At 37.8% G+C, this 18,928-nt stretch overlaps 1 long non-coding RNA gene across 2 annotated transcripts in view; it reads right to left on the reverse strand.

Moving 5' to 3' along the window:
• The window catches only part of LOC136034864 (uncharacterized), a 67,916-nt gene that overhangs the window by 35,477 nt on the left and 13,511 nt on the right, over nt 1-18,928 (reverse strand). The gene's annotated exons all lie outside the window — the stretch shown is intronic.

Consider the following 18,928-nt stretch of genomic DNA (forward strand, 5'->3'; position numbering starts at 1 on the left):
CTACCGCGCTCTTTACACTAAAGATTAAATTTTGTCTCAATTCATTAAGAATGACCCCTGAATCACAAAAGCCGTAGAATAAATAGTTGAAATCACTAAAACTACTTTAGCGTAAAGAGCGAGGTATTAGGAGGAGGTGAGTCCTTCATATGCGTAATAATTTCTATTCATTTTAAGTTTTAATGCTGCTCCTTACTTCCAGTTGAAAAAACTTTTCATATTTATTTTTTCATTGTTTTTTTTTTTTAATAATGCTACAAAATCTTGCGCTCCCTTCATGGAAATTATCTTTCCCCATGACAAATTCCTCGATGGAAAGTTCCCCCAACATATCCCCCTCTTGTCAACCCCTCCCCTCAACCAAAAAATCCCCCAGAAAACGTTTGTACACTTCCCAATAAGCATTACTATATGTAAGCACTGGTCAAAGATTGTAACTTGTAGCCCCTCCCACGGGGACTGTGGGGGAGTGAGTCGTCCCGAAGACATAGTTATAAGGTTATTCGACTACGCTGAATAAAACGGCTATCTCAGAATTTTGATCTGTTGACTTTGGGAAAATAATTAGCGTGGAAGAGGGCCTAGGTGCCCTCCAATTTTTTTGGTCACTTAAAAAGGGCATTAGTCATTTCCGTTAGAATGAACCCTCTCGCAAGATTCTAGGACCACTGGGTCGATACGATCACCCCTGGAAAAAAAACAAACAAAACAAATAAACACGCATCCGTGACCTGCCTTCTGGCAAAAAATACAAAATTCCGCAATTGTGTAGATAGGAGCTTGAAACTTCTACATTAGGGTTCTCTGATACGCTGAATCTGATGGTATGATTTCTATGACAATTAGGGGGTGTTACCCCCTATTTTCTAAAATAAGGCAAATTTTCTCAGGTTCGTAACTTTTGATGGATAAGACTAAACTTGATGATACTTATATATTTAAAATCAGCATTGAAATACAATTCTTTTGATGTAGCTATTAGTATCAAAATTCCATTTTTTAGAGTTTTGGTTACTATTGAGCCGGGTCGCTCCTTACTACAGTTCGTTACCACGTACTGTTTGATATAACATAATTTACAGTCCTTATTTAAGCTTGAATCGTACTGATATGACTGTCAAGCTAGGGTCATCAGAAATCAAATAAATAAATTTTTTCCAACTGAAAGTAAGCTTGAAATTTAGATCGAACAGAAATTGTTATGTATATTCAATTCAATTCAATTTATTCAAAAAAAATATATAACACCAATAATAATAAAGATCCTGGAAGCGAACTTGTTGAGGACCATAACCACAAAAAATTGGAAATGAAGATGAGAGAAAAAAATAAAAGAGAAAACATGGGTAATTAAAGCAAACTGAATAATTTAGAGAATTATAATATCAAAATTTTAGTACATTGTTATACAGCGTGCGAAAACTTGTTGATAGCTCGACACTGGAGGGTATTATATTCCATTGAAATATAGATTTATAAATGGGGGATCGCTAGGCAGAACTACAGACACACTTGGGGACAATGAAGGAACGGTTGGATGTACGGAGACAGAGGCCTTCAGAATTATTAATATTAAAATAAAATAATAATCGAGGATTTTTATGGTAAGCGGAGTATGCAAGGGATAGATTTAATTTTTGATAATTTGTTCAAAAGGGATAATACCAAAATCGGAGTACAAGTCCTGTGTGGGATATAGTCGGGGCAGCCAAAAAACTGCTTTGACGGCACGGTTTTGGGCAGATTTTAATTTAGTGGTAACTGAAGGAAAAGTGTTGCCTCAGACAGATCCGCAGTATGAGATATATGGGTAAATAAAAGAGTAATAAAGGGTGACAAGAATATCGGGAGGAATATGAGAGTATACCAGACAAATACATTAAAATGATTTGTGCTATGTTTGAGAGCAGTACTGCTGCGGCTAAGGGAGGAAATGAGGTTAAGGAGCTTTTTAAGGAGCATAAGAAAGACAATGAGAGACCACCGAATCAAACAGGAAGGAAAATTTCTTCTGGACTTAGATTAAGAAGCACCCTAGATGAAAATGGAAGCAAAAGGAATGAATTTTTAAAGGTTTTGCGAGTCCAGGTACTAGAATAAGTTTAAAAATTAATGTTAAGAAAACTACGTCACTAAGGCTAGGAATAAGTGAAACTTAAAAGGTGATGTTGGGTAACAAAAAGATTGATCAGGGGCACAGCTTCACTTACCTTAGTAGTGCGTAGGCAGTACAATAGTGCTGTCAAAGTAAAGAGCGATGTGAGATAAGTTTATTGTGTTTTTTTTGTTTGTTTGTTTGGTTTGTTTTAGACCAGGGCACTTCGTATCGAAGGAGCTGTCGTAGAAACTTACAAAAGAGCTCATTCACTTGGAAATTGAAAGGGCTAGTGCCCTTTTTCATAGTTAAGAGTGATTGGTGGGCAACTAACCCCCCCTTCCCATGCCCTCCATTTCCTCAAACATATCCAAACAAAGTTTTGAGACAGCCATTTGGTTCAACATAGTTGAAAAGCTCATATTTTATGTTTTGGAGGATGACAGTCCCCACCCCACAGCATTGATGACAAGGGTTGTACGTTATACCCTGGGGACATACAAGATTTACATAGAAAAGGGTGATAGTATAAACTTTGGAGGGAGATTGTTGGATTGGTAATCATAAGTTCTAGTACATTTTTTAAGATTCAGAGTGATCGTAGGGAGGATAACCCCCCCCCCCACACACACACACACCTTGTATTTTATCGAAATGCATCTAATAGAAACTTTGAAATGATCATTTGTTGTGGGAAAAAATCAAAAAAGGCCCAATTGGTTTGAAATTGAAAAGACTACTGCCCTTTTAATAGTCAAAGTGATTTGGGCCTATAAGGCTCTCATAGATAGGGTGGTCGTATAAGCTTTGGAGAAGGCTCATTAGATTGGTAGTCAGACGCTTAAATACCTTTTTTGAGATCCAAAGCGATCGGAGGACGAACCCCCCCGCCCTACACCTCACATTTTCCAAAAAATGTATCTTATAGAAATTCTGAGACGATATTTGTTATCGTAGAAACTCCAAAAAAGGTTCATTTGATTAGAAATTGAAAGGGCCTTTTTTAATAATCAAAAATGATTGGAGAGTAACAAGCAACTCTCCTACGGCCATCAATTCCGAAAACATATTTAATCAAATTTTGGTGATAGCAATTATGTTCAGCGTCTGGAAATTATGTCTTTGAAGATAACAGCCCCACAGGCCTCAGCGCGAAGGTTGTAAGTTATACCTAGAGGGCATATAAGATTTTTAAATAATTTCTGAGACCACACAGGCTAATCATGACAAAACATAAAATCGCAAAGAAAAGAAGAACGAGGACAGTAAACAGCCAGTGAAAAAACTATGCAAATATTTGGGTTATGACCTCCGCTTGGCCGTCCTCAGTGCAGAATAAACTGATAAAAATACAAAAAAAAACCTTAAGACAAAACACAAAACTAAAATGTGATGACCCTTTTTCAGTAACGGTGAAAGGGTAACTGAATAAAAAACACAATTCTAAATGACATTTCACAATTTAATCTTACTTACAGCACTCTTAAAGGCTAATCGCTTTCCAGGTAGATTATTATCAGAGACTTTATTGATTGTGCAACAAAGATTTGTGGATATATGTGTAAACGATCAGAATTCATAATTTTGTCATAAATGGGACTTAGAGAAGTTTCTTCAGTGTCTCTATTAAGAGCTCTATAGGCAGGCCATTAGCCCTGGAACTAGAATGGTATCAATAAGACATATTTGGACGATTTGGTTTTTAACTGAGAACTGTTAGGACCCTTGTTTGATGGTGCTGGGAGGGGTTTAGCCCTCAAGAAAGATTTATAAGTTTTTACAGGCTAATAACTGAGAACTGCTGGGAGCCTTGTTCAATGGTAATGGGAGGGAGTTTAGCCCTAATAGATTTATAGGCTATTACAGGTTAATAAGTGAGAACTGTTGAGCGCCTTGTTCGATGCCGCTAGGAGGGGGTATGGCCCTAAAATATTAAAGGTTATTAATGATGTACTCTTTTTACAATGTTAATGATAAAAGTATATTTTTTGCAGGTTAAAATCAAAACTGTTTCAAAAGAAAATTAGTTAATATTATTTTTAGCTTCACCTAGTGATACTATCGCAGCCACCATCCCAAGGGGACAACAGTCTTTTGGTGGCATGGAGACACTTATCCTGTCACCAACACTACAATTTCGTGACAATTTCTGTGCCAGCATGGCCCCTAAGGAAAGTGAACAGGAGGGGGTAAATTTATCTAGTGAGGGGGTGAATCTAAGTAGTGTGCTCCCTCAAATCTCAACCTAGACAGTTTTGCTCTTTATCTAAGCCTTGACGCTAAATTTTTAGATCGGCTAATTAAACAAACTTCCACTCAACAAAGTCGAGAGGGTGCTAGAAGACCTGAGAGCACCTACCCCCTCAAAACTTACAGTAACCATGAGGAGGGGTTAGGGGGAGTAGGGCAAAGCAGTAGTCGTTTCGCCCTGCATTGTCAGAGTTTTATCTTGCAAATTCTGCCTTGTGTAATATTTATTTTCTTAGAGCTGAGTTTCAAGATCCATTTAACAGCCTTGCAGGGGATATTATGTTTTTAGATCCTTCGGATATTTTGCACTTCTACGTTGGCAAGGTTTGAACCCTTCTTGAAAGACATATTTTAGGGAAGGGATAGCACTAAGGCATCCATCGCGCGCATTTGTTTTACTTAAACAAAAATGTCAGGTGAAGTGTATCCACATTGTATTGAAACTGAAATGCAAACACTTCACCCAGATCTACATAATTTTAAGGGTGTTTTTTCAGATTGGGTCTGAATTATTTTAAATAAAGTAGATAGCTATAATGAAAAAGGGAGTGGGTATCTGGTTTTGTTTAAGAGGTGGAAGGGGGAGGGGGTGTACAATATAATGAAAATTTAAAGGATTTTAGAGGTGTACAATGCTTTCGTTTTAAGATAGGCCTTCAGTGTTTCAAGTACGTGGTTCTAGTGACAGATCATTAGCCCTGGAACTAGAATGGTATCAGTAAGACATATTTGGATGATTTGATGGTTAATGGGGATGGAGAAGAGACTGAGTTGTCTAAAATACATTTTAACTGTTTAAATGGACAATATCCCTGTAAAACTTAAAGGAATGGATATTTTTTAGAAGTCTAAAGAACATTTAAAGATAGATATTACAGAGTTACTGTATGATACAGACTTTGACAAGGCAGAATGTACAGATAATAAGGGAGTAATATATTCAGTGAGTGCGCCGTCGATTGAATCGGTGAAGTACTGTGAAGTACTGGTATCGCTTCTTTATTTACCTTCTAGTGAACCTGTTTCAATCGGATATTTTTTTTTAACTACAGATATTAGTCAGGTATTATGTCAAGGAAAATAGAAAACTTCTCGTTATTATTGTCCAATGTGTCCATTATGTTTAAAAACAGAATTAAAATTAAAGCATCACTCTTGAGGCACAGTAAGTGACATGGTTCCAGTCTGCAGAGAGGGTTTTGGGGATAAGCCATCTTGCAAATCAAGAATTTTCAAAATTAACTGTTACAGAGTGACAAGATGACGTTGGGCATAGAATTAACTGAACTAGAATCGTGTTAAATAATTATTTAACATCGTCACTAGACGTTGGCTAGTGACGATTGTGTAGGTGCAGCCATGACAGCACTTATTAAAACAGCAAATAAGTCAATTTCACGGCTGCACAATACAAATCACCCATTGAGTCTATCGCCAGAGGCATCTTGGCTATTAAAGATAAGAAAATGTGTCGGTTTTACAAGGAGAATTTGTTCTGGGTACTGATGAAACGCCATTCCGCAGCCAGGACGATTTGAACAATCGAATTTTATCGGGAGGAGTAACTTTTGTGGACTGGCCTATAAATCTTGTAAGTTAAATGTTCAGTAACCATATTTTCTACCGGTTTACATTCACAATTCTAACTATGATTTGGAAATCATACTATCAGCGTTGGCACGTTTGCAGAAAGTTGAAGCTGTACATGACACATAGGTAGATGTTTTTTTTCTTACAATATCATGCTCAAATCATCTGAAAAGCTGCGAGTTTTAAATTTCAAATGGAAAATAATAGATAACGGTAAAACGTGCTTGAAATAAATCTATTTTTTCAGTTCCTATACTTTTCCCCCAAATCGTTAAATAAATTTACTCAAGTATAGAAAACCGACGATTTTAATAGTTTTTTCTTCGTTAAACCGCGCTTTCCAGATCAAACAGTTCGTGGTAACGAACTGTAGTAAGGAGCGACCCGGCTCAATTGTAACCAAAACTCTATAAAATGGAATTTTGATACCAATAGCTACATCAAGAGAATCGTAAATAATGCTGATTTTAGATATATAAGTTTCATCAAGTTTAGTCTTACGAATCAAAAGTTACGAGCCTGAGAAAATGTGCCTTAATTTAGAAAATAGGGAGAAACACCCCCTAAAAGTCATAGAATCTTAACGAAAGTCACATCAACAGATTCACCGTATCAGAGAACCCTGTTGAATAGGTTTCAAGCTCCTATCTACAAAAATGTGAAATTTTGAATTTTTTGCCAGAAGGCAGATCACGGATGCGTGTTTATTTGTTTGTTTGTTTTGCTTTTTTATTGTTTTTTTCCCAAGGGTGATCGTATCGACCACGTGGTCCTAGAATGTTGCGCAAGGGCTCATTCTAACGGAAGTTAAAAGTTCTAGTGCCCTTTTTAAGTGACCAAAAAAATTGGTGGGCACCTAGGCCACCTCCCCCGCTAATTATTTTCCCAAAGTTAACGGATCAAAATATTGAGATAGCCATTTTATTGAGCGTAGTAAAAAAGCCTTATAATTATGTCTTTGGGGACCACTTACTCCCCCACAGTCCCCGTGGGAGGGGCTACAAGTTACAAACTTTGACCAGTGCTTACATATAGTAATGGTTATTGGGAAGTGTACAGACGTTTTCAGGGGAATTTTTTGGTTAGGGGGAAGGGTTGAGAAGAGAGGGAGAGGTTGAGGGAATTTTCCATCGAGGAATATGTCATGGGGGAAGAAAATTTCCATGAAGGGAGCGCAGGATTTTCAAGCATTATTTAAAAAAAAACAGTGAAAAAATAAGTATGAAAAAGTTTTTTCAACTGGAAGTAAGGAGCAGCATAAAAACTTAAAACGAACAGAAATTATTACGCATATGAGGGGCTCACCTCCTCCTAATACCCCGCTCTTTACGCTAAAGTATTTTTAATAATTTCAACTACGGCTAATTTATTCTACGGCTTTTGTGATTCAAGGGTCATTCTTAATGAATTGGGACAAAATTTAAGCTTTAATGTAAAGAATGAGGTACTGACGAGGGGGTGAACTCCCTCATATATGTAATAAAAAAATGAGAATACAAAATTTCGTTACGTAAGCTCATTTATAAGTTATGCATATCTTTTACTAATAAAAACATTCGTAAAAAATTAAAAGTTCTAGTTGCCTTTTTAAGTAACCAAAAAATCGGAGGGCAATTAGGCTTCCTCCCCCGCTTCTTTTCTTCTCAAAATCATTAGATCAAAACTATGAAAAATCCATTTACCCCCCCCCCAAAAAAAGCAAATTTCGTTTTAATTCTTCCTCCGCGGAGAGCCAAAATCAAAACATGCATTGATTCAAAAACGTTCAGAAATTAAATAAAAAAACAAGTTTTTTTAACTGAAAGTAAGGAGCGACATTAAAATTAAAACTGAAAACGAACAGAAATTACTTCGTATATGAGAGAAGCTGCTTCCTAATCAATGCCCCACTCTTTACGCTAAAATTTTTTACTTTTTTAAAAAGAAGAGTTGAGAGAATGAGTCAAACTTTAGCGTAAAGAGCGGGACGTTGATGAGGAAGCAGCCCCTTTCGTATACGAAGTAATTTCTGTTCGTTTTAAGTTTCAATGTCGCTCCTTATTTTCAGTTAAAAAAACATGTTTTTTTTATTTATGACGTGTAAGGGTAAATAACCATAAGGGTGCTAAAGCTCTGCCTTGAGGCTTTGAGAGGAAAAATTGCCACCCATCGAAGCTTGTTATGATTAACTTCACGACCACGGTCAATGGACCACTATCGCTTATGAATTTGCTTTAAAAAGTTTTGACCAAGGGAGGGTGTAAAAATGGAGAGGATTATTGTAAAATGTACCTGGCAAGTAATTTATTGATGTCATTGTATATCGTATGTAAAAACACGGACAAAATCAATTAGGAAGTTCTGTTGGATGGATGTGATGCATTCTATCACTAAAATTACCAAAGAGAAAATAGGTCTAATTACCGACGTAGATCAGCACTTACATTTAGAAGGATCCCTGAGGTTAGAGTATGTTTTTAATGGAGAGTGAATCCTGGAAACTGACCCGACTTGAAAACGTACCGGTTGTTAGGTATGAACTCCTTTTATCTGTCTGTAATGTCTCTATACTCATTGTCATGTGGGAGTTACAATTGGCTGGACACTCTTTGTGGTCCTTGTTCCCCGGCCTTTTCACTGTTGAGGAGAATGGATCACAAGGATGGTCTTACAAAATTGAGGGTAAAATACCAGTAGAACTTCTTGAATCGGTAAAAGATTTTTCCCGTGCATAAACAGATCGGAGTTTAAGGACTCACTGAATCCATATAATACTTTTTGGTGGTAGATGGGGATCTGCACTGGTCTTCCCAAACAGAATAGTGTTGTACACTACGTACATTTGTGGTGGATGCTGGCCAACGGTTTCAGAGCCACAAAGATTTATAGAGCCCTTCAGTTTGATCAAAAGCCATGCATTAAGAGGTTTTATGACACCTTTGTCAGTAAACGTTCTGAAGCAAAGACGGAGGTTGAAAAAGAAATTTTTAAGCTTATTTTAAATTCAGCTTTCAGTAATATGTGTGAGAGTGTGCACCATAAGAGTCGTGGTGAAGCTGTAAGCAACCTATAAGAGGGTGCTCGAATCAATGCCGATCTGAATTTTACATCCTTCACGATCATAGACTCCAGTATGGTCCTTTTACATAGAAAAAAAGAAATGTTGTCTTAAATAAGAACATTGCCAATGGCAGTGTCATTTTGAAAATAACTAAGAAACTCGCTTTGGAATTTTATTACGATGTGTGCAAGCTACAGTGGCCGGGGGAGGGTCAAGTTCAAGTGCATTATGGAGATATCGATTCACGCCTGTTAAAAGTAAGAACACACAGTGTGTTGGATTTGGATGATTAGCAAAATTGTATGCGCAGTAGCTCTTGAATGGACTATACCAATTGGAACGAGTCCATCTACCCGGAGTTGGCAAAGCGCCAGGCTCCAAATACACTTTTATTTTTAAAATCCTAGACGGGGAATTCCCACGGTGTGCTCGCAGGTCCGAAGGTGTACTCTGTGCAAACGTGCACGTGAGGAAATCAAAAAAGCCAGCAAGGGGTGCCTACACACAACGGGAAGGAGAATTTTATATGAGTGTTTATAGAAACTATTTAGAAAATAGTCCAGCTCCAAGAGCAAATTCAATAAAAGAAAACAAGCTTTTTCAGTTGAAAATAAGGAACAATAACAAAACTTAAAATGAGTATAAATTATTACGTATATGAGAGGAGTGCCCCATCTTAGTACCTCGCTGTTCAGGCTAAAGTTTTCTTAGTATTTTTTAAAGCTTCTTAGTGTTCTAATTAAACGGCCCTTGTGTTTCAGGAGTTGTTCTTAAAGAATTGGGACAAAAAGTCAAACTTTAGCTTAAACAGTGAGGCATTGAAGAGGGTGCTACCCCCTCACATACATAATAATTTCGGTTTGTTTTCAGAATTTGATGTTGCCCCTTACTTTCAGTTGAAAAAACTTTTTTTATTTCAATTTCTTCCCATTTTCCAAAAAACACCACGAAATCCGGCTCTCCTCCATGGAGATTCCTTTTCTCCAGGGAAAAACTCTCCAGGGAAAGCTGCTCCCACATAAAATACCCCCTGCCGTAGAAATTCTCACTAGACAATTCCATTCTAGCTGAAAACTCCCGACGGAAAATATCCGGCGGATGATTTCTTTTGAAAAAGCTCTGGATTTCTGACTATTTTTGAAATTATGCCCGAAACCCCTCCCCACCCTCTTTGGAAAATTTTTCCGCAAATCTCTCCTCACTCCCTAGTAGAAAGTTGCTCCCACAGAAAATTCCCCCTGAAGAATTTATCTCGCATAAGACTCCCCTATGGAGATTTTTGCCGTTGGAAAATCCCCCTACCCAAGGAAAGATCCTCTAATCAACTCCGAAACGGTGAAAATTGGTCCTTAACATCTCCACATGTACAATTGATTCGACCAAGAGAAAGTAAGACCAATAAAAAGAATTTTGCATAGGAATTCCGGCAAATTCCGCCAATGTATCATTTACCCTGCAAAGCCCACCCATCAAAAATTTTCCACCCTACATAAAATTCTTCCTGAGTAAAATTCTCCAACAGAAAATTATCACCCCGCCCCCACCGAAAAATATCTCTACAGTTCCAGATAACAAATATTACACCTATAAACCATGGACAAATTTCGAGACAAACAGACCTTTCCTCAGGGGCTATAAGGGGTCATTTTATCCTCAAAGGCATAGTTATTGGATCTTTGTATGTTGAACTAAATTCTGAACAAAATTTTATAAAATAACTTTGGAAAAAATGGAAACTGGGAAAGGAGCTAGTAGCCCTGTTTTGATCACTTAAAGGACGCACTTCAAACTTTTGATTTCCACTCGAATGAGCCCACTCCCGATATTCTAGGACTACTGGTTCGATAAAATCCCTCATGGGAAAAACAAACAAAAGAAACAAACAGACACCCATCCGTGATCTTTCTTCCTACAAAACATTAAGATATTCGGCATTTTTGCAGACGGCAGTTTAAAACCTCTAGCGTTCCCTGTTACGCTGAATCTGATTTTCATCAGAGTTTACTGAAGTTTAGGGTGTATTTTGTGCCCCTTTATGAAAATAAGACAAATATTAGGGTTGTAGCTTATGACGGGTAACATTAAGGTTATTGACGTTTATATTTTTTGAATCAGCATAAGTCAAATATTTTGATGTATTTAATTATATCAAAATTTTACATTTTAGAGTTTTGGTTTCTATTGAGTCACGTCACTTCTTACTTACAGTTTGATTACCACTATTCGATAAGGAAAATTGGGATAGTTTAAATATCATAGAAAATATAGTGACTCAACTTTTTCATCCACTCAATTCAAAAAAAAAAAAATACTGGCTAATTTTATCAAATAACTGTTTTTTCATTTTACTGCAACATCATGAGCCTAAATTTCTTTAAATTTTCCACAGAGGTCAAGTCAATCCGTGACACTAATATACATAACTAGGATATCAGAATTTGCTTCTGAACTGTTGTTTCTTATATTCAGCAGCCTGTCTTATAAATTCCCTGATCAGAACAACTTAAGTACTCTTACAGTCTCTCTTCCTACTCCAAAACGCATGGCTTACACTGATTCTGGACACTTGAAATTTAACCCTGGGATATTATTTGCTCTCTCATCAAATTTGGTTGAGTTACAACAATCTATTCTGGTAGATAAATGATCTATTCTATTCTGGTAAATAACAAGAATGCGAGTAACTTCTCTCCCTAAAGAGGTTGGGTTCTTTTCGGACCCCGAACAGAACAGCATTTTGATTAGAACTGATTTTTTACTTGAAACTTGGTCTGCGTCAATAGTAAATGTGAAAAACCTACACTGTGGAAAAAGAAGAAGCAATAGACATTCACAATCTCTGGAATTCCAGGAAGGCTCTAGGCAGGCATAAAGATACACTTGCTAAAAGATAACAAACAAAATATTGGTCCAATAAGAGAGCACACTTACTCCCGCCGTTTACCCAAGCCAAATTAACCAAACACTTGGAAAACTATAGGTTCTATCACTATCCTAGCTCTATGACTATCTCCCTTGGTTCTACTGCCCTAGTAATGACGCATGGACGGATAATAGATAGATATGTCTATTAACAAATGACCTAACATCATTTTTATACAGTCCTAATAAGGAGGGATTAATGCCAGGTTTGCTTCTCGCTCAATTGGATCTATCTGTCTAGGCTTTTTCTACAATTAGCCATGACTTGATGCCCACAACCATTCCATTTTAATTCTAAAATCATAAGATTATTTTAATTCAATATAAATCTATATATATATATATATACTAGCTGTTGGGGTGGCGCTTCGCGCCACCCCAACACCTAGTTGGTGGGGGCGCTTCGCGCCCCCCCCAAGCCCCCCCGCGCACTTAAGTCGTTAGGCACCATATTAGTTACGCGCCATTGTAGTTGTGTCCCTATGTCCCACCTGTGAATATAGATTGATATATATATATATATGTTTTTAACTACGTAAAACTTGCGAATATACAACATTCTTTGCTGTCCCATTGTCTGTGCATATAAATAGATTGTCAGGTTTACCGACTCTTGAACATGCAACATATAATGGTCCATGGGAAAACAATCCGTATTCAGATCTATACCTCATGATTCTAATGATTGCCCTTGAGCTTTGTTGATGGTGATTGCTAATCGACCATTCCCTGTGTCGCCGTCGTCATTTATATATCCCCCTGTGCCCCCCGGCGTCCTCGTTGTAGTTGTGTCCCTGTGTCCCGGTTGTCATTTATATTCCCTGTGTCCCGGTCGTCATTTGTGTCCCGGTGTCCCAGTCTGTGATTTCTCTTTGAGTGTCCCGGGCGTCATTTATATTCCTTGTGTCTCGGTGTCCCGGTCGTCATTTGTGTCCCGGTGTCCCGGTCTGTATATACATTCGTTTTTGAATTGGTCTTTTTTTTAGTTTTTAGTTTTTTACCTTTTTTTTAGTTTTTTTTTAGTTATACCTCATGATTCTAATGATTGCCCTTGAGCTTTGTTGATGGTGATTGCTAATCGAACATTCCCTGTGTCCCCGTCGTCATTTATATATCCCCCTGTGCCCCCTGGCGTCCCCGTTGTAGTTGTGTCCCTGTGTCCCGGTCGTCATTTATATTCCCTGTGTCCCGGTCGTCATTTGTATCCCGGTGTCCCGGTCTGTATATACATTCGTTTTTGAAATGGTATATGATGAAATAAATTTTTGTATTTTTCCCCTTTTTTTCTTTTTAGTTTTTTTTTGGTTTTTACTTTTTTTTAGTTTTTTTAGTTTTTTTCTTTTTTCTTTTTAGTTTTTTTTATTTTTTTTTTTTAGTTTTGTTTTTCTCCTTTATTTTTCATTTTCTTTTCCTTTTTTTATTTTTTTCTCTTTTTTAGTTTTTTTAGTTTTTTAGCTTTTTTAGTTTTTTATTAGTTTTTAGTTTTTTTTTTCTTTTTAGTTTTTACCTTTTTTTTACTTTTTTTTTACTTATGTCCTGGTCGTCATTTATACTCCCTGTGTCCCGGTCGTCATTTGTGTCCCGGTGCTTTGTTGATGGTGATTGCTAATCGAACATTCCTTGTGTCCCGGTCGCTTTCTCTTTGAGTGTCCCGGTCGTCATTTATATTCCCTATGTGCCGGTGTCCCGGTCGTCATTTGTGTCCCGATGTCCCGGTCTGTAATTTCGTCAGTCGAAAACATGACGTCAGTCGACACACAAACATGACGTCACTCGACAGACACACACACAGACAACTTATTTTTATATATATAGAAGATATATATATATATATATATACTAGCTGTTGGGGTGGCGCTTCGCACCACCCCAACACCTAGTTGGTGGGGGCGCTTCGCGCCCCCCCCAAGCCCCCCCGCGCGCGTAAGTCGTTACGCGCCATATTAGTTACGCGCCATATTAGTTACGCGCCATTGTAGTTGTGTCCCTGTGTCCCACCTGTGAATATAGATAGATTTATATATGTGTTTCAAACTACGTAAAAATTGCGAATATACAACATTCTTGGCTTTCCCATTGTCTGTCCATATACAAAGCCGTATGTACTAATAATGACGTCATATGCAAACGCTCTTTTTACAAACAAACAAACATGCATACACACAACTCGTTTTTATATAGATAGATAGATAGATAGATACAATACAAATTAACTACGTAAAACTTGTGAATATACAACAGTCTTCGCTGTCCCATTGTCTGTGCGTATAAATAGATTGTCAGGTTTACCGACCCTCAAAGATGCAACATACAATTGTACATTGGTAAAGCAATCTGTATTAAGATCTATACCGCATTTTTCTAGTGATTGCCCTTGAGCTTTGTTGATGGTGGTTGCAAATGCTAATCGAATTGGGAATTGCAATCTTTTAAATTGAAAAAGCAGATCCGTTGGAATCATGGGAATGCGAGGAATAAGAACAGCCTCACCCTCATAAGGCCCTGTCAAGATTGTGGCATCTATTAGGTTTTCCATTGTTTTTTTTTTACGGCAAGTCGCGTGCCATTGCAAAGCTTTGGTGGGTTGATATTTCTTAAAAGTATTATTGGTACGCCTATTTTTAGTTGTAGCAGGTGTGGTGGACACCCTGAAGGATCTATGGAATTTAAAAATTCAGATGGATAATTAACCGCTTCATTTGGTTCCGAAATACAAATTAACTGCGTAAAACTTGCGAATATACAACATTCTTCGCTGTCCAATTCTCGCTGCATATAAATAGATTGTCAGGTTTACCGACCCTCGAACATGCAACGTACAATTGTCCATGGGAAAAACAATCAGTATTAAGATCAATACCACATTTTTCTAATGATTGACCTTGAGCTTTGTTAATGGTGATTGCAAATGCTAATCGAATTGGGAATTGCAATCTTTTAAATTGAAAAGGCAGATCTGTTGGAATCATGGGAATGCGAGGAATAAGAACAGCCTCACCCTCAAAAGGCCCTGTCAGGATTGTGGCCTCTATTAGGTTTTCCATTGTTTTTTTTACGGCAAGTCGAGTGCCATTGCAAAGCTTTGGTGGGTTTATGTTACGTAACAATATTATTGGTACGCCTATTTTTAGTTGTAGCACGTGTGGTGGAAACCCTGAAAGATCTATGGAATTTAAAAATTCAGATGGATAATTAACCGCTTCATTTGGTTCCAAAACTGTGTCGACTGACTTGTAAAGGACTGCCTGGTCTTGAATCTTGGTCAAAACAATATTGTTGATTTCGTGGACGTCTATATTTTTGGGTGCGAGAATCGCTCTTTCACTTAGCCATTTATTATTTTTATAATTTTTTAGAATATTCGGAAATACTTTTTCAATCAATTCATTTTTGGACGTCACTAAATTACAGAAATCAGCAGGTAGTTGTATACGTCCTGAAATTGAGTCTACTGGGAGCTTTCCGTTTCCCATTACCAGCAATTGATCTGAAAATGTTTGACCAGAGTCATCGTTTTGCAATCGGACACGCATATTTGTAGTTAATTTTAATGTTTTTACGTGTGCCCATAAATTAGAATTTTTCAGGCAAGCATTCATTTCGTCTGCAGGAGTTGATCTAGGTATTATAGGTAATGTTTGCCTGAAATCTCCCGCAAGCAATATTAAGGTGCTGCCAAAGGGTTTCGACTTCCCTCGCAAATCTTTCAAGCATTGATCCAGAGCCTCGAGCGATTTTTTGTGTGCCATTGTGCACTCATCCCAAATAATAAGTTTGCATTGCTGCAATACTTTACCCATCCCAGATGATTTGGAAATATTGCACGTGGGAGTTTCTGTAGAATGCAAGTTCAGAGGCAATTTCAAAGCGGAATGAGCAGTTCTTCCACCAGGCAGCAATGTTGCGGCTATTCCGGACGACGCAATTGCCAACGCTATATCATTTTTAGATCGAATTGATGCCAGAATCAGTTTTATCACAAACGTTTTACCAGTACCTCCTGGCGCATCCAAAAAGAAAATTTCTCCAACGTTGTTATCGACACAATGCATTATCGTATCATAAATGTCTTTTTGTTCCGACGTTAACTTGGAAATGTTATTTTGTACATACGACAATAGATCACTCGTACTGTAACTTTGTTCACGATCCAATTCTACACATGTCGAAACAGCAGCGATACGGTTAGGTGAAGACATTCCCAAACCCTGAAGAGGTTTGTTTGCCATACTTATGCAAAAATCTTCTATAACAACTAAAGTGTAGTTATAAATTTCTGGTGTAAAATCAAAAGTCATGTCTGACGTCTCTAACTGTTTTCGATGAAGTATATCTTCGGACATTTTTGACTTATATTTTTCCCATAAATCTGTAGGAGCTGATGGAGAGCAAGTTGTTAAAATGATGCCAAACAATGCACGAATTTGACTTGGGGTTGACGTTTCGCACGCGTCATTGATGCAGTTATCCCAGTGTTGGTCATTCTCCAATAAATTCAGAGCTTGGCATGCACTACGGTAAGTGTCATGTATAGTACCATTTACAGTCCTCAAATACTCAAAGGATGTCGGACCGGGTACATTCACCAAAAGCAGGCGTAGAAAGAAGCATTCATGTTGATTGGGGTGAACGGTGTAGAGTCTTCCTATCGTGGTATCTTTGAAGATGGTAGGTTGGCCGTCGACTGACTTACCCTGTTTTCGACGTTCAAATACTTTATTTTTAGTATTCCACGTGTAATACGAAGGCACTTCAGTATACAGCAGTTTTTTCGCAAAAGAATCATTTTTGCAAAGCGAAAAAAAAGCTGTTAATGTTGTATCCGGTGGATTCAGGACTCTTTGTTGCACGTTGGTTTCCGTGAAATAAACACGTTGACCATTCTGTAAATGTACCGCTAAGTGAACAACAGCTGGACTACGTTCATGTATCGGAAATGAAAGAATTCGCCAAACAGCTTCATTACTGCTTATGTATCTTCCAGCCTGATATTCTACGATTTCATCGAAATCTTTGATTTCGGACTGCAAGCCAAAAACTGCCATGTCACTGCCTTTGTTGACGTATTTACATATGTATTTGATTGCCTTTACGGAGTTACAGTATTCAACGTTTATGTGTGCATTAAATGTTTTTGATAATAAAGGGGAATATGGAACAACCCACTGGTTATCTACTTCGATGGTGGTACCGTTACGCTTCTTTATTATTGCTGTTTTACCGCCATCTTCAGTAGATCTTCTTCTATATTGTGGGTAACCATCATTGCCAGTAATTGTTTTGGGTACTAAAAGTCGAGGATATTGCTTTGTGCACCTTCCTTTGGCCATGCATGGTGAATTTTCGTTCAGTGCACCGCAAGGTCCATGTATCATATTTTTTACAATAATATCATGTAACCCCTTATCGACATTTTTATCAGGTATTTCAGCGGAAATCACATCATCAATTTCGTTTGAAGTAATTTTTTTATGTGTACATCCCACTGAGTACATCCAGCATCGCACTGACCCAAACACTTCATGTTTTACAAGGTAGTTTATCAGTGATTTCAACTTTTGCCGGAAGACACGTGCCGTAATGTCATGCCTATGAACCGCCGATTGTCCTTGAAGTAAAAGCTGCAGTATCTCGTCCCAAGATTGATTACATGTAAATGTAATAAATAAATCTGGACGACCATAGAGACGAACATACGCAATAGCATCTTGAGCATATTCATGCATATGACGGGGACTGCCAACATATGACGAAGGTAAAATTGTTAATCTTCCAACGTTTGTGGTATTACCGTCATTTATAACTGCATCTCGCAAATGAATGTATTGTTCAGAGCGGAGCTTGGTCTGATTCAGGCGGATATATAGCAAACGTTCTGATTCAATTTTAGCATACATATCAACCATAAATTGGTGAAACAATTCACGGCATTTTAAAATATAATTTTCTTCATCCTGCCGAATCATTAGTCTATAGGAATAATAATGCATTGCACTTCATTTCTTATTCGTTTCTTTGTTAGTGGCTGGATTCATCAATTTAATATTAAAGTGATAGCCGTCGGCTCCATCCCAAAAAATGATAGGATATTGTAGGGCATCGTAGCATCGATGAGTTTCAGCAATTCTTAACAACTGAGCGTTTCGCTTATGTAGAATAATATCTCGAGGTAAAAACTGATCACCGACCATAACGATTGCCACTTCGTCGATAGTCGGAGCATTGTATCTACGCACATGTTGGCCAGGAGGCGTTTTGTCAGCGGAAATAACAATTTTATGAGTATCAGTAGGCATCAAATCGATGGCTGTTTTGAACAGACGCACTAACTTATTATTTTCGTGGAAAAGATGTTGCAATTGGGAAACGATTGTCCTTTCAACGTTGGGAGAAATTTCGCAACGTGCATTCAATTCAGAATTTCTATCACTGATGAAGTACAATTGTAAAAATTTATGATTCTCGCCTGAGAATGGTAGAAGGGACCCTGCTTTATGATAAATTTGCCCTTTTACTTTGAAAGTAGACATAAATTGATCTGGATTTTCGATTTGGGCTCCAAACGACGTCATTTGGAAACATGAGTTGTATTGTCTGATTTTTGACAAAAAACGCTTAGATTCTGACGTAGTTCCAGTAAGGAAAGACTTCAATGGCTCTGGTGGTGCAGCCAATAGAGGAAGTTTAACTTTTCCTGAGGCGCAACACATTCCCATTGTTTCACCATTGAATTTCAAGGCCTTGCAATAGGGACAAATTTTAGACATTGTCCCGATTTGAACACATCTACTCAAGCTATAATCATCGACTGGGTTGTACCTGAATGCCAGGCGATAACTTTCAGATTGCTCTGATTCCTCGGCACGCTTTCTTTTCTTACTTTCTCTATCAGCAGCAAGCCTGTTTCCCTGCTGGTCTTTTGATTCCTCGGCACGCCTTCTTTTTTCACTTTCTCTTTTAGCAGCAAGTCTGCTTCTGCGTTGCTCTAGTAGTTCCTCGGCACGCCTTCTTTTTTCACTTTCTCTTTTAGC

This window comes from Artemia franciscana, chromosome 13 (genome assembly GCF_032884065.1).
Source record: "Artemia franciscana chromosome 13, ASM3288406v1, whole genome shotgun sequence".
NCBI classification, from domain to species: domain Eukaryota; kingdom Metazoa; phylum Arthropoda; class Branchiopoda; order Anostraca; family Artemiidae; genus Artemia; species Artemia franciscana.